The following is a 12,983-nucleotide window of genomic DNA, read 5'->3' as shown; positions in this document are numbered from 1 at the left end:
GACTATTTACACTCGCAGTGCTGAATAGGTCAGGACTATTTTATGTTTTATATGCCTCTTTCTTCACACGTTAGGCAAATGCTTACCAGAATGTGATGTTTTGACCTGTGAGAAGCATTACTTAATTCTGTAAGGTTCAAATATAAGCTTAAAACTATAAGTTGACCCTTGGCCTGTGTGAATTGTTTGGAAACTTCATCCTAAATGTCTTCTTACAGAGCCTGAGCTGGCGCTGGAAAGGGAAGGTCAGATTAATAAACAATTCAAGTCAGACTGGCGCATTAATGTTAAGGCCTCTCATCATTACATTTCCATTTTCTTTTGCATTTGTGTTTTGGAAGCTGTCTTTAGCCTCTGAACGTAATATGGTCCGGGTGTGAACAGTGGATATGTTCAGCAAGGAATGTTGAAAAAATTCTCACCAAACAAGTGTAGCAGTTTTATTCAGAATTAGCTAAAGGGCAGAGCACTGTAAAAGAGAAAATGAACCACTCATGTGCTGTCACCAACAATGAGGAAAATGGCTCCAGGCAATAGCCGAATAGTCCTTTTGAACTTGAGAAGCTCAGGGATTTGGCAGTGAGGAGGATCTCGTTTGTCCTGCTAGTTCTAAAGAACTATTTATTCTCAAGTAATTCCAGTAAGAAAGGCACAGAGAAAAAATTAATCAATCTCATCTTTTTCCTGAATTTCTCTTATTTTTATATTTTATATCACATCCAAAATATGACATTGTTTTTTAAATAGATCTTGTTTTGTGCTCTATCTTCCTATTTAAAATAGATGATCTCTGTAACCTAATACTGCAAATAAGGCAATACATGCCTTGAAGTTAAAGTCGTTTTGAAAAATGACATATCTGTTGTCATAAGAAACTAAGGAAAGAAAATTTAACACGGTCGCAACATTCTTATTTTTATCTTTGCTTTCCTACCGGCAACGTATGGGTTATCCCACATCCTCACCAGCATTTAATATTATCAGTAATTTTTATTTTAGCCATTTTCTCTGTGTCCAGTAACTCACTATGGTTTTAATTTGCATTTCCTCAATAGTTAATGATGTTGAGCATTTTTTTCCTATGTTTCTTTGCCTTTCAAATATTCTCTCTGCCGAAATGTCTGGTAGTTTGGTTTTTTTTTTTGTTTTTTTTTTTTCCACCGTGTTGTAATAGGGTTGTTTTCTTACTGTGGTATTTTGAGAGTTCCTTTTTTATTCTGGGGTGAGTCCTTGTCAAATATGTGATTTTCAAATATTTTCTCTCTGTTGGGAGCTTGTCCTTTCATTCTCTTAGATAACTGATTTGTGACAAAGATTCAAAGGCAATGTAGTAAAGACCATCTTCTCAACAAATAGTCCTGGAATAAATGGACATCCCTATGTAAAAATGAATTTCGATTCCTATCTCACCCCATACACAAAACTTAACTCAAAAGACATCACAGACCTAACTGCTAAATTCACATTATAAATATCTTGGAGACAACAGTGAGGAAAATGTGCGTGATCTCACATCAGGCAAAGATTTCTGAGATGAGACCCTAAAAGCATACTCCCTAAAAGAAAACTGACAAACGGGATATGATCAAAATTCTACAAGTCTGCTCTTCTAAAGACAAGCACCATTTAAAAGAACAAAAATACAAGAAGCTGAGAAGAGAAGGAATCCGCCAAGAAGTCTACCAGCAAATGTCTAATGCAACAGGAAAACTCAGAGCAGTGTCCTGGAGAGGAAGTAGAGAGATGGTGTTAAGACAGAAGGCGCCATCCACTGGGCCAAATCTGCTAAGGGAGAGTGACTGTTTTAGTTTAAATCGAGGAGTAAACAGGGGCAAGGAGTAAACAGCTCTACCAGCTCTGGTCAGTTTCTGTCCCAGTCATGACCCAGCCATTCCACCAAGACAGGAGCCACAGTAGCATCACTGGTGCGTTGTCTGGTGAGATGGACTCATGTTGATGCACTCAGCTTTGTGTCTGGTGCACAAGGGGTTGAGTTCAGGCTGATGGGCACTTGAACTTCAGTCGTTATTATGTGTCTGCATTCATTCATCCACTCCTTTGGTAGTTATTGAGGGCCCTCTCTGTGCTCAACATTGAGCACACACTGATGATGGTATACACTAGTGATTTAAAAACAGGCCCAGCACCTGAATGACAGAGTTTATAGAATGGAGGGGATGACAAGCATGAACCAAATAGTCACACTGGGTGAAACGATGATGCTTCTTTCCACTACACAATAACAATGACAAGTTCATTATAATCCTACTACTATGAGGTATTATTAATCATAGCATTATGAGGCCTATGTTTGGAATAATTATTTGGCCATCAGTGGCTAAAGGTCCACCTCATACTATAAATGTGACCTGGGTATGGATAGGTCCCGGGGTTTTTAACTCATCTTTCTGTTTCTGACAGATTTCTTTATCCCTTATCCCTCCCCAGACTGGAGTTGCCATCTGCCTGAATTCCATTCTCATGCCTAAATATCTCCCCTCTTTTTAATTGAGTCCTTTTAGAAATGAATAAGTCACATACAAATTTAAGGACTAGAAAAACACTAATCACGATTAACTGGGATGAATCTGAAACGTATGTAGAATACAAATATTCACAGGTTTTGCCCCTTGGGAAATTGATAATTAAAAAAATATTGGCAACAGAGGTTGTCGTTTCATTCTCTTGGGAATGAAATGCCCCTTGGGAAATTGATGCCCCTTGGGAAATTGATAATTAAAAAAATATTGGCAACAGAGGTGGGAAATAAAGATACAGGAAATAAAGATACATGCCCCTTGGGAAATTGATAATTAAAAAAATATTGGCAACAGAGGTGGGAAATAAAGATACAGTCGAAAAAATAACTTATATTCTATTTCTGCAAGTATATCTTCATAGAGGTATATTTTTATTACAGAAATTGCATTTTTTTACTGTGAGAATTTTTTTTTTCCAATGAAAGAGAATATAACATCGAAGTTAAGAACACAGATTCTGGAACTAAATGCTTAGGCTTCTAGTTTGTCTGCCTACCAATTGTGTTGACGTGAGCAAGATAACCTCTTTAGGCCTCAGTTTTCTTATCTATATAGAATATGTAATATTTGTGCTTATTTTAAAAGTTACTATGAAGATTATATGAGTTAATACATATAGAACATTCGAAGAGTTGCTAGCAGATAGTCAGTTCATAAAGAGAGAATTAGAGAGAAAGACCCAGAGAGACAGAAAGAAACCTGAGGCTCTGGGGTGACAAGGAGGTTCGAAGCCTGGTTTTACTACTTATTCTTTGTATGACCTTGGGTAGTTAATTAACCTCTTCATGCCTATTAGCAAAAACAGGACTCATAATAATAGCATTCATTCCTCATAAAGTTGCCATGAAAGACTGCATACAAAGGAATTAGCACATGCAATTAAAACTAGCTTTTCTTTTAGGATCGATGGTGATGTATTTCCACAAACGTAGATGGAATCATGTAAATGGAACACAAATTATTTATTATCTATTCCAAAATAAAATAAGAAAACTAAGATAAAAAGGGAGGGGGAAGAAAAATATAAACGAAATTTGCCTGGATTCTAGCCACTCCGAGAGAGTTTGGTCACTCAGAGAATTTCTCACAGATAGTAACTTAAAATCCAAAAGGAACATAGAACAAAAAAGTTAACTGAATGCTTTTAAAGTTATGGGAATGAATGGCTTGTCATTATTAATTGGTGGTCTATTCCGTGATTTACTCGCTGTGAAGACAGATTTATCAATGAAAGAAAGCTAACTACGTCACCACTTTCGATGGAGTGTCTGTAAGTAATAACTGCATATGAACAGGCTGTCCAGACAGTTGTTCAGGGAACTCTAAAGGAATAAGAATGGAGATAGAAAAAAATATGATTTTTTGATGCTCTGGGGTGAGTTTGTAAGAGAAATGTCGATAACGAAGAAACCAGGGCAGCCTACATAGGAGCTGGCAGGCAGCCCTAGGAAAAGCTCAAAGACTGGGGCCATTGTGCATTTCCAGGACTGGGTTAAGAGTAGCTACAGGCACCATCAGTAACAACCGCAACAACAATCAAAAGACAATCTACATGCACAAAGAGCATGGGAAGAGCTGCTGTGACCACATGCATCTTTCCTGCGACACCTGCTGCGTAGACGATATTCACCAACAGCGCCGCCTTTTTGACCGACACAGCACTATCGAGAGACTTAACATTTTTAACCAAAGTAATTGAACTACTTTCCCTATGTAAACCCAATTTCATTATGCCAAGGAAAGAAATATAGGCTTTTTTACATTTTATTTCCCATGGTGGGTTTTGGTTTTTGTTTGTTTTGCTATCTGCTATAAAACTAACAAATGGAGGGAAGATCAGATGGGCTAACATTTCATTTTAATTATAAAGTCATTTTTGAAAAATACAACCTCTGTTAGTAAATTGACAATAGGAAAATATGAGGAAGTATTTAAATTAAGGAAGTGAAGACTTTTTAATTCACACTTAGAAGTTTCCTGAGATACCACAGCAACCTCTCTCCTCAAAATAAGGTTAATTTTACCATGATAAGAGGATGTGATTGTGCTTAAGATAATTTGCTTTCACACTGAAAATCCCCCTGAAGATAAGAAGATCAAGTACTCTGACTTGGACCAAGTGACGACGAAAACTGTATTTCCGAAAACTGTATTTGGGTTTTGATCTTCAGTCATTGCCTTGACTGTAATTTAAGTGAGCAAATGTTTTATGTAAGTGGAAATATAAAACCTCTTTAACTTAATATTCCATAATATTTACTAACTAAGAATCAAAGACAGAAGTTTCTGCTTTTCTCATAAAAGAATAACAGTAGTTACAAATATAGAACTCTTAGGAAAAATTCTTGCACATCTCTTTCCTTAGAATTCTTAGTATTTCATTGTCAGGGCTTTATTATTTGCCAGATGGTGGCTATTACTTCTTATCTAGAATTTACTTTTTAAATGAAGTTATTTATTTATTTATTTATTTATTTATTTATTTATTTATTTATTTATTTTTAGTTTGTAATGACCATTAACATTTACAAATTAAACCTGCTTCATTTTTACAAGCCAGCACACAACCACACAGTCAGGGTTAAGTAGAGAGCTGAGTAATTTTCCAGTTAAAATCAGTGCATGGCGTCACAATCTACTTCTACCACCAGGGATCCAGAACATTCTTTATAGGCATGGTGAGTTCTTTGCGAAGTATTCTCTTTCTCTTTCTTTACTTAGGGGCAATGTCACATCAATAACTCCATTGTCACATTTACTTTATCAATTCCTCTGTAGTGCACAAGGATCAGTGCATTCTAAGTGGGAAAAAACCAGACCAATGTAGCTTTACAGCTAAGGTTAAAGTCAGTGTCCAAGTAAAATAATGAAGGTTTCTGGACTCTCACAAACTTCAGAACTTCCGCAGCTTGCCAACTTCAGTTAAATTTTAATTGAAGTGTAAATATTATTTATCGTAAAATGAAAAGGAGAATTAATCCCAATTGTTTAAAGCAGGTAGAAAGTATTCTACGTAATGTTTTGTTAGATATATATCAATGGGGAGCAAATACTGTTCTGCCTGATAACTTCGGATACTCCATGCCTTTTACTTCCTAATGGTATTATGCAGTGGTCTAACAGGTAGTTCTTAAAACGTGGTGGTGAAAAGGTCACGGTGCTAACAAGATTAGATTCACAGCCAATCATCTTCAAAAATGTGTATGAAGAGTAAGGGAAACAGAAAGTCTGTGCACTGCAAAAAAAAAAAAAAAAAAAAAGTTTCTAGCTCTCTCAAACCCTGTGAGCTAAAAGGTGATAATCAAAGCATCAAAAAATAAAATGTCTGCAAAACTGGGTTTTGTGTGAAACACCTTAGTTACATTAGCAGAATCCTGTGTTAAGGTGATACAAGAGAGGATATGAGTGTGCACAATGGTTTTGTTAGAAACAGCATAACCTACCAGAGATATGAATCCCACGGTTGGATTTCACACCATCTAACCAAGTCTTCCTTTCCCAGGCACTGAGAAATATTTCCTAGCAGTCCAACAGACTTCCTTACCAATTTAGGGCTTTGTGTTCATTCAGGGCAATGGAAGGGAACCATTAACCTAAAAAAAAAAAAAAAAAAAAATCAATGAAATGGATGGTACTGGACTTTAAGCGTACTTAGAAATAGCCTTTTTCTAAAGCCTAGAAATGAAAATAATAGTAATAATGTGATCTTGCTTAGTGCCACCCTTTGAATTCAATTCCAGTCTCAAGTGGCCCTTGTTCTTCTCTTTCTCAAAAGAGTGTTAAGTCTTTTTGGAACAACAGAGACCATTAAATGTATAATATTTGTTTTAGGTAGCAAGTTAAGGGTTCATATTCATAAATATTGTGTATTATTCAATCTCTAGTGATTGCGTGATTGCTCTAGTCTGCAGGGCTTTTGTATTTTCAGGGAATAAATATCCTATCTCTCCTGAGTATGAGAGGAATGAAAAGGTTTCCTAATCTGCAGCATATTAAATAAGTGAAGAAAATGAAAGTTATAATAGCAGAGACTGAAAAAAGTATGTTTAGAATTGATTCAAAATAAGAGCATAACATATCATAATTTGTGATACATAGACAAAGCTGTACTCAGAGGAAAATTTGTCATCTTCAGTGTGTTTATTTAAAAATTAGATTTAAAATAAAAGAACTAAGCAATCAATCCAACAATCTAAACCAAGAACAAAAATAAATCCAAGAAAGGAATCAAGTAAGGTAAATAGAGCAATTAATAAATAAAGCAAATTAAAATAACTGATGAATTGATATGATTCAAAAATCAAAAAAATAATTCAGTAAAAGGTCATAAGAAATGGATAAACCTTTGAAAATTACAATTAAGAAAAATAAGGCACAGATTTAAAAAATACGACTATACAGGATTACATCTATACAAGATTTAAAAATTACTAAAATTGGCAAAAGAAGACCTGGAAAACTTAAGAAGACAAAAAAGTAGTATTACATTACATTGAAATGGTAACGAAATAATGACTTGCCCCCTACTAGTCCTCATCAACAGCTCCAGACCCAGGCTATTTTATGAGCAAGTATTAAAAAATCTTCTCAAAACAGGAAGTTTCTATTTTAAAAAGACAGACTGTAGATTCAAAATAATAAAATGGTAACACATTAAATCCAACAATGTACTGTAAAAAAAAAAAAAATAGCATGACCAAGTAGAGCTTTATCTTGGGAATGCAAAAATGGCTTCACATTATAAATCTTTCAACGGAATGCACTATATTAATGCATTAAAGGAGGAAAAACCATTTGATTGTCTTACTTGATTTTGAAAAAGCATTCTAAATGAATTCAAGATGCTTATAACAATTTTTAAAGCTTTTGGTAAAATAAAAAATATATCAAGTAATTTCCTCAACTTTATAAAAGGATCTACCAAAGTCCTGCATCAAGCATTACTCTCAATGATAAACTATTAGAAGCAGGCCCATATGGACAAGAAGAAGAAAAGTGTTCAGCCTTCAACTTGAGGTCCCAGCCAATGTAATAAAACAAGGAAAACAACTCAAATATTGGAAAGGAAGTTATAAAACTGTGACAGTATACAGATAATATCAACATTTGTATGAAAACCTCAAAGGGGTAAATAAGGGACTTTAATCAAGATGGCCAAATACAAACTCATCATATAATAACCTGTAGCTTTTATTCATATTCATAAGCCAATTAGAAAATAAAAGAGAACAAGAGGTCTGTTTATGATAGTAATAATCACATCAAATACTTATGAATAATCCTAATAAGACTTCACTGGAAGCTATAAAAGAAAACCTAAATAAATGGGGAGAAAATTCTTTGTTCATAAATGAGAAGGGTTAATATTTTAATGATGTCTGTTCTCTCCAAAATAATCTATTAGTTTAGCACAATGCTAGCAAAAAAAAAAAAAAATAGGTTTTTTGTGGAAATTTAAAACCTGTTCTAAAATCCACAAAGAAGAGTGAATATTTAAAAATAAATACTCATAGTAAGTACTCATTTGGGCAGCACATACACTAAAATTATAATGATACAGTGAGGGTGAGCGTGACCTCTGTGCAAAAATAACCAACATAAATCTATAAAAGAAAATGAATGGATGGCCTTGCCTACTACATATGGAACAGAATTCTAGTAATAAAAGCATTATATTAGTGGGACAGGAATTTGTAAGTAGATTAGTGGGATAGGAGTCTAACAAATAGATAAAAGCATATGCTAATTTTAGAATGATTAAAGTGGCATTTTAGATAAATGGGGTAAGAGGTACTTTTTTTAAAAAGATTTATTTATTTTAGAGAGTGAAAGAAAGAAAAAGAGAGAGAGAGAGACACCATGCCTCCATGTGAGGAGAGAGGGGCAGAGGGAGAGAATCTTCAAGCGGACTCCCCACTGAGGGCGGAGCCCCACATGGGGCTTGATCTCATGACCCATGAGACCATGACCTGAGCCCAAACCAAGAGCTGATAGCTTAACTGACTGAGCCACCCAGGCACCCCAGGGGTACATTTTTTAATACAAGTTCTTGGGAGAATTATTTACTCGTTTAGAAAGATACAGTTAGCTCATATCTCATATTCATAAAGATAAATTTCCAATGATTATAATCTAAGCATAATATTATAAGAGTAGTACACTACATATTTTTTTAATGTTCGGATCTGGAATGTTTTCTTAAATAAAAAATTTCTAACAACAAAGAACTGGAAGTAAACTCATTATCTATGTGTAGAGGGACTCCTAATCTGTGGAATGGAATGAAAAGCAGTTTAAAGGAGAGAGTCACTGATAAAGGGAAAAAAATCAGGTTTTGGTGTCATGGTAGTTACATGATGGTAAAATTTTTATAAAAAAGAAAAGAACAAAACAACGCTATACATTTTCTCTATAATTATCAATTCTTGCAAAAGCATGAAACAAAGTCTAAAGTACCCATATTAACCTGATGGCCATGGTTGGCTGCGGAGAGCGGGACTAAATTTAGGATTATTGTTACAGGTACATTAGCCTCGTAGATAATACTTAAATTTTAAATAAGGATGTATTAAAATGGATAAATTATAGGTAGATAGTAAGTAAAAAAAAAAACCCCACCATTGTGGGGAAAGGCTAATCCATCAATTTTATAATTTCTACAAAGGAAATGACAAATATGAAGATCAAATGTTATTAGAAATAGAACAGCTGTCTGATTTGACAACTATGGCAAAGAATGAGTTTGTTTTACCAATTTAGCTGAAATCTCACAGACTCAGGCAGTTTTAATTTATTCTATGTTTTAGTAAAATACAATGTTTTCAAAATATTTCAAAGGATAAATTATTTCATCTCAAATTACTTAAATAGGCGTAATTTATAGTGCAAATCAAAATATTTAAACCACGCTGTTTCTGTGTTATTATGAGACGCAAACTTTGTATCCAAATGTTCTTCTTTGTAGCTTAAATGCATACTGTAACCCAGGGTCCATATTATTTTAAGTGTATTTAGTGCCTAAATAAGTTCTAGGAATTTCTCTGCTCAAAATTAGCCAATGTTGACCATGCAGGATTCAAAAGCAGTATTAACCCAAGGTCACTGAAATGGCCCTAAGAAAACAATTTTCCTAAAAGTAAACACATAGACCAATTTTGTGCCTATTTTTAGAACTACATGCTCTTTTTTCTTTTTTTTCACTGTTGCTGATCATTTCGTGCATGTTCTAGCTCTACCAGGAATCCTATTTTGATCTCCTCATGCCCAAAAAAAAGATAGAAAAATAAGGAAATAAAGAAAAAAAAGATAAGGAAAAATAGAAAGGAAAATGAAAAGTAGCTGTGACTCAGAGCTTAAATTTTATTAAAGTTAATGCTGGTAAAGATTTTTTGGAAGATAACTAATACTGCTGGGTTAGTGAGAAGGGTCTTCCTACACATTGCTATTGGGAGAGCAAATGAATAGTGTGGGTCAAGAACCTTGACAGATACTCAAATAACCGCTCAAAGTGGATCTATGTCTAGGGATTTATCCTTAAAAAAAATAGCAGCTGGAAGAAGATTAATACCCTATGATATTCATTATACCACCATTTATAACATCATAGGCAAACTAAAATTCTAGCAACAGGGCTAAGCAATAGGGTACTTCTGGTTAAACAAACTGTTCGATAATCAATTATTACCTACTCAATAAGATGTTTCTGAAGATGAATTCATGACATGGGAAGATGCTTATGTTTAGTGAAAAAGACAAGATACAGGATTCTATTTATAATAATGGATGTGCACACATACGTGTATATAAATACTTGCATCTCTCTGCCTACTACCTACTTACCTACCAACCTCTATTTGAAAGGAAAGATATAATTGTCGAGTGACTCCTGAGATAAAACAGTACACTTTCACTTTCCCTGCCCTATGTCAATGCTGCAGTCTAATTTGCAGCATTCTCTGACAGTAGGTACTGCAAAGGTGAAAAATCTCTTTATTGTGTAAAGTGAAAAATAAGAGAACAATTAACAATAGTCCAATCGTTTCTCCTCTAGTGTCCCATCCCTGGTTCCCAGTGGCAGAGCCTTTAAATCAGCATCTTCTTCTTCAAGTGCGTGTGCTTGGGCGCCTCCTGCACAAAGACCTGACTGCTGCTGCACTCTGAGTTTCCATTTCTCTGCTTAGTCTTAAGGTCCAAGTGGAGAAGGTGTGTGTACTCAGAGCCCCTACAGCACAACCTGACACTGTCTGACAGGAGGTGGTACTGAAGTGTGAAACGAGTGTCACCTTGAAAAGCAGATTGTAACCACTCCGCTCCTCAGTCTGAAAGGTGGAGAGAGAGAAGGAAGAAAATATGTCCACAGTTAAGAAGAAACTGGGTCTCAAATAATGTGAATGACAAAGATATTTGCTGCTGTGCTCTTGTCATCGACTGGGGCTCAGCGGGGACTATGTCAGGGCCCGAAGGCTCAACACCAATGTCATTGCCACCACCACCTCCACCCACTCCAGCTTCTGCTTATGAGAATGAGGCTAATTTCTCAATGGTCTCTCTCTTTCAAGGCTTCTACTTCCAAAATGGGGGTGGGGGGCGGTATCTTTTTTTGGCTCAATTGATTAGGGAGGTAAGATTTGGCAATATTTGAAATCAAAGCATTTCTCTGTCCCTACTGTTCTGACCACTATAACATTTCTTTGTGATCAATTCTAACTTTTAAACTAAAATATGCTTATTACCATGTGAACCGTGAATATCAGCATGACCTCTGCTTCTGCTTCTCTTTTTTTCTATGTGGAGCCAGCTACCTATTTTATTTAACCTCATTTCACAAAGGTTAAATAACCACAAACAGAACTTGAAAAAAAATCAGCTTTCGTAATAGACCAACATATGAGTAATATTTACTTTTATGTTTTTGAATTGTGGGTAAATTTTATTTAAAATTAAGTTTCCAAAGTTTTTTTATAATGAGTATTACTTGTATACTAAAAGAGAAAGAGATATGCATCGTGGGTCATGTCTGACCTTTGTCTAAGCTATTCTAAGTACATTTCAACCAAATCAAATTTACTGATGGGAAAAACATACATATGTAAGATGAACAAAAATGTATACTGTTAGTAATTTACCTCTCTATGGATGATATTTCTATACTCTGTTTTTCACAATATAATGTCACCAAATTTTGTGCCTTCTGGTCTATCAGGTTTTGGCTCAAACTTTCCGAAATTACCCTAACACCCTCCCTCCATCTTCCTACTAATCCAGTAGATATCACCTTGTACATTTCTTCCATAACTCCCACCATCAAATCTGTAATTATTTTATTGTTTACTTGTTTGTTTTCTGTCTCCTTACCCCTGTAGAGTAGCTTCCTGAGAAGCCCACAGGCTGTGTGTCCTTTTTCTAGCATACCGCCTCATATCAGAGAGTACTCAACTGATAGTTACAAAGATTAAATAAATTATATAGCATTTTTATAGTTTGGCTTATTTTATTTTATAACCAGATATCAGAATAGCTCCCAAGATGATGATGAGGTAATTCATACTCCAGTAATATCAAAAAACTATCAATTTTGCTTTTATTTCACACGTGAACCATCACTTTTCCTGACAACGAATAAAAAAAATAAGTTTTGGATCACGCTGTTTTCACATAATTTTCCATTTCCGCCTGCAACACTCTTTCCAGCTCCAGCTGGAATGATACTAAAAGTCCTGAAATATTATGAGAAAAGCTATTCCTGCACAATGTCCAATCTGATTTTGCAAACGAAGTATGTTTGGAAAAGTTGTGGAGAATATGAAAGAGATTTTAGATGCTCATGCCACAAACATCTTGGGCCTAGTCTCAAAAATTGACCCCAAAAAGTCACTTAGTATTTCTGCCTTTCGCACTGCACAAAATCGATAGCACGTGCTCTATTTCAAAATAAATGATCAAAGTAGCAACAAAACAAACATTACATACAATGCTTGCTATGTGCCAGGCACTGCTGTGAACGCCTCGCGTATATTATTAGCTCCTGTAATCTTCTGCACGCCTGTATCAGATAGGGATCGTTATCGTTCTTAGTTTACTGATGTGGAAACTGAGGCACAGAATAAGCCCATTAGGTGGCAAGAAGTCCACAGCAGTCCCTCTGAGTTTCCTTCATCAAGTGCCGTGCTTCACCACGTGCAGCAGTTTTCCCCATCCACAGTGACCGTCAGCTGGCCCAGGGTCACACAGCTCAGAGGAGCCGGGAATGAAACTGAGCCTGGCATCAGGGCTTTGCTCCCTGCTCTGTCATGATGCTTCTCTAGAGCCCTGTAATGGCGGACACGTACTGGAGCTCAGTCTGCCATCATCTACGCTCAGGAACCCGCGGCATAGATGGCAAGGACGTCGGAGTGGGGTTTAGAAGCCTTGAGATGAAATTCCGAGCGCTGTTCCCGGACCTGT

The 12,983-nt window shown here is 35.6% G+C and overlaps 1 long non-coding RNA gene across 1 annotated transcript in view; it reads right to left on the bottom strand.

Moving 5' to 3' along the window:
- Positions 1-12,983, bottom strand: part of LOC123001448 (uncharacterized) — a 118,275-nt gene that overhangs the window by 48,177 nt on the left and 57,115 nt on the right. The window contains exon 2 of the long non-coding RNA XR_006410357.3: positions 5,984-6,133. This is a non-coding gene — a long non-coding RNA (uncharacterized LOC123001448). The remainder of the gene's footprint in view (positions 1-5,983; positions 6,134-12,983) is intronic.

Source organism: Ursus arctos, unplaced genomic scaffold (genome assembly GCF_023065955.2).
Source record: "Ursus arctos isolate Adak ecotype North America unplaced genomic scaffold, UrsArc2.0 scaffold_3, whole genome shotgun sequence".
NCBI lineage: Eukaryota > Metazoa > Chordata > Mammalia > Carnivora > Ursidae > Ursus > Ursus arctos.
The sequence above is the reverse complement of the archived record's forward strand: the minus strand, read 5'-3'. Positions and strand labels throughout refer to the sequence as shown.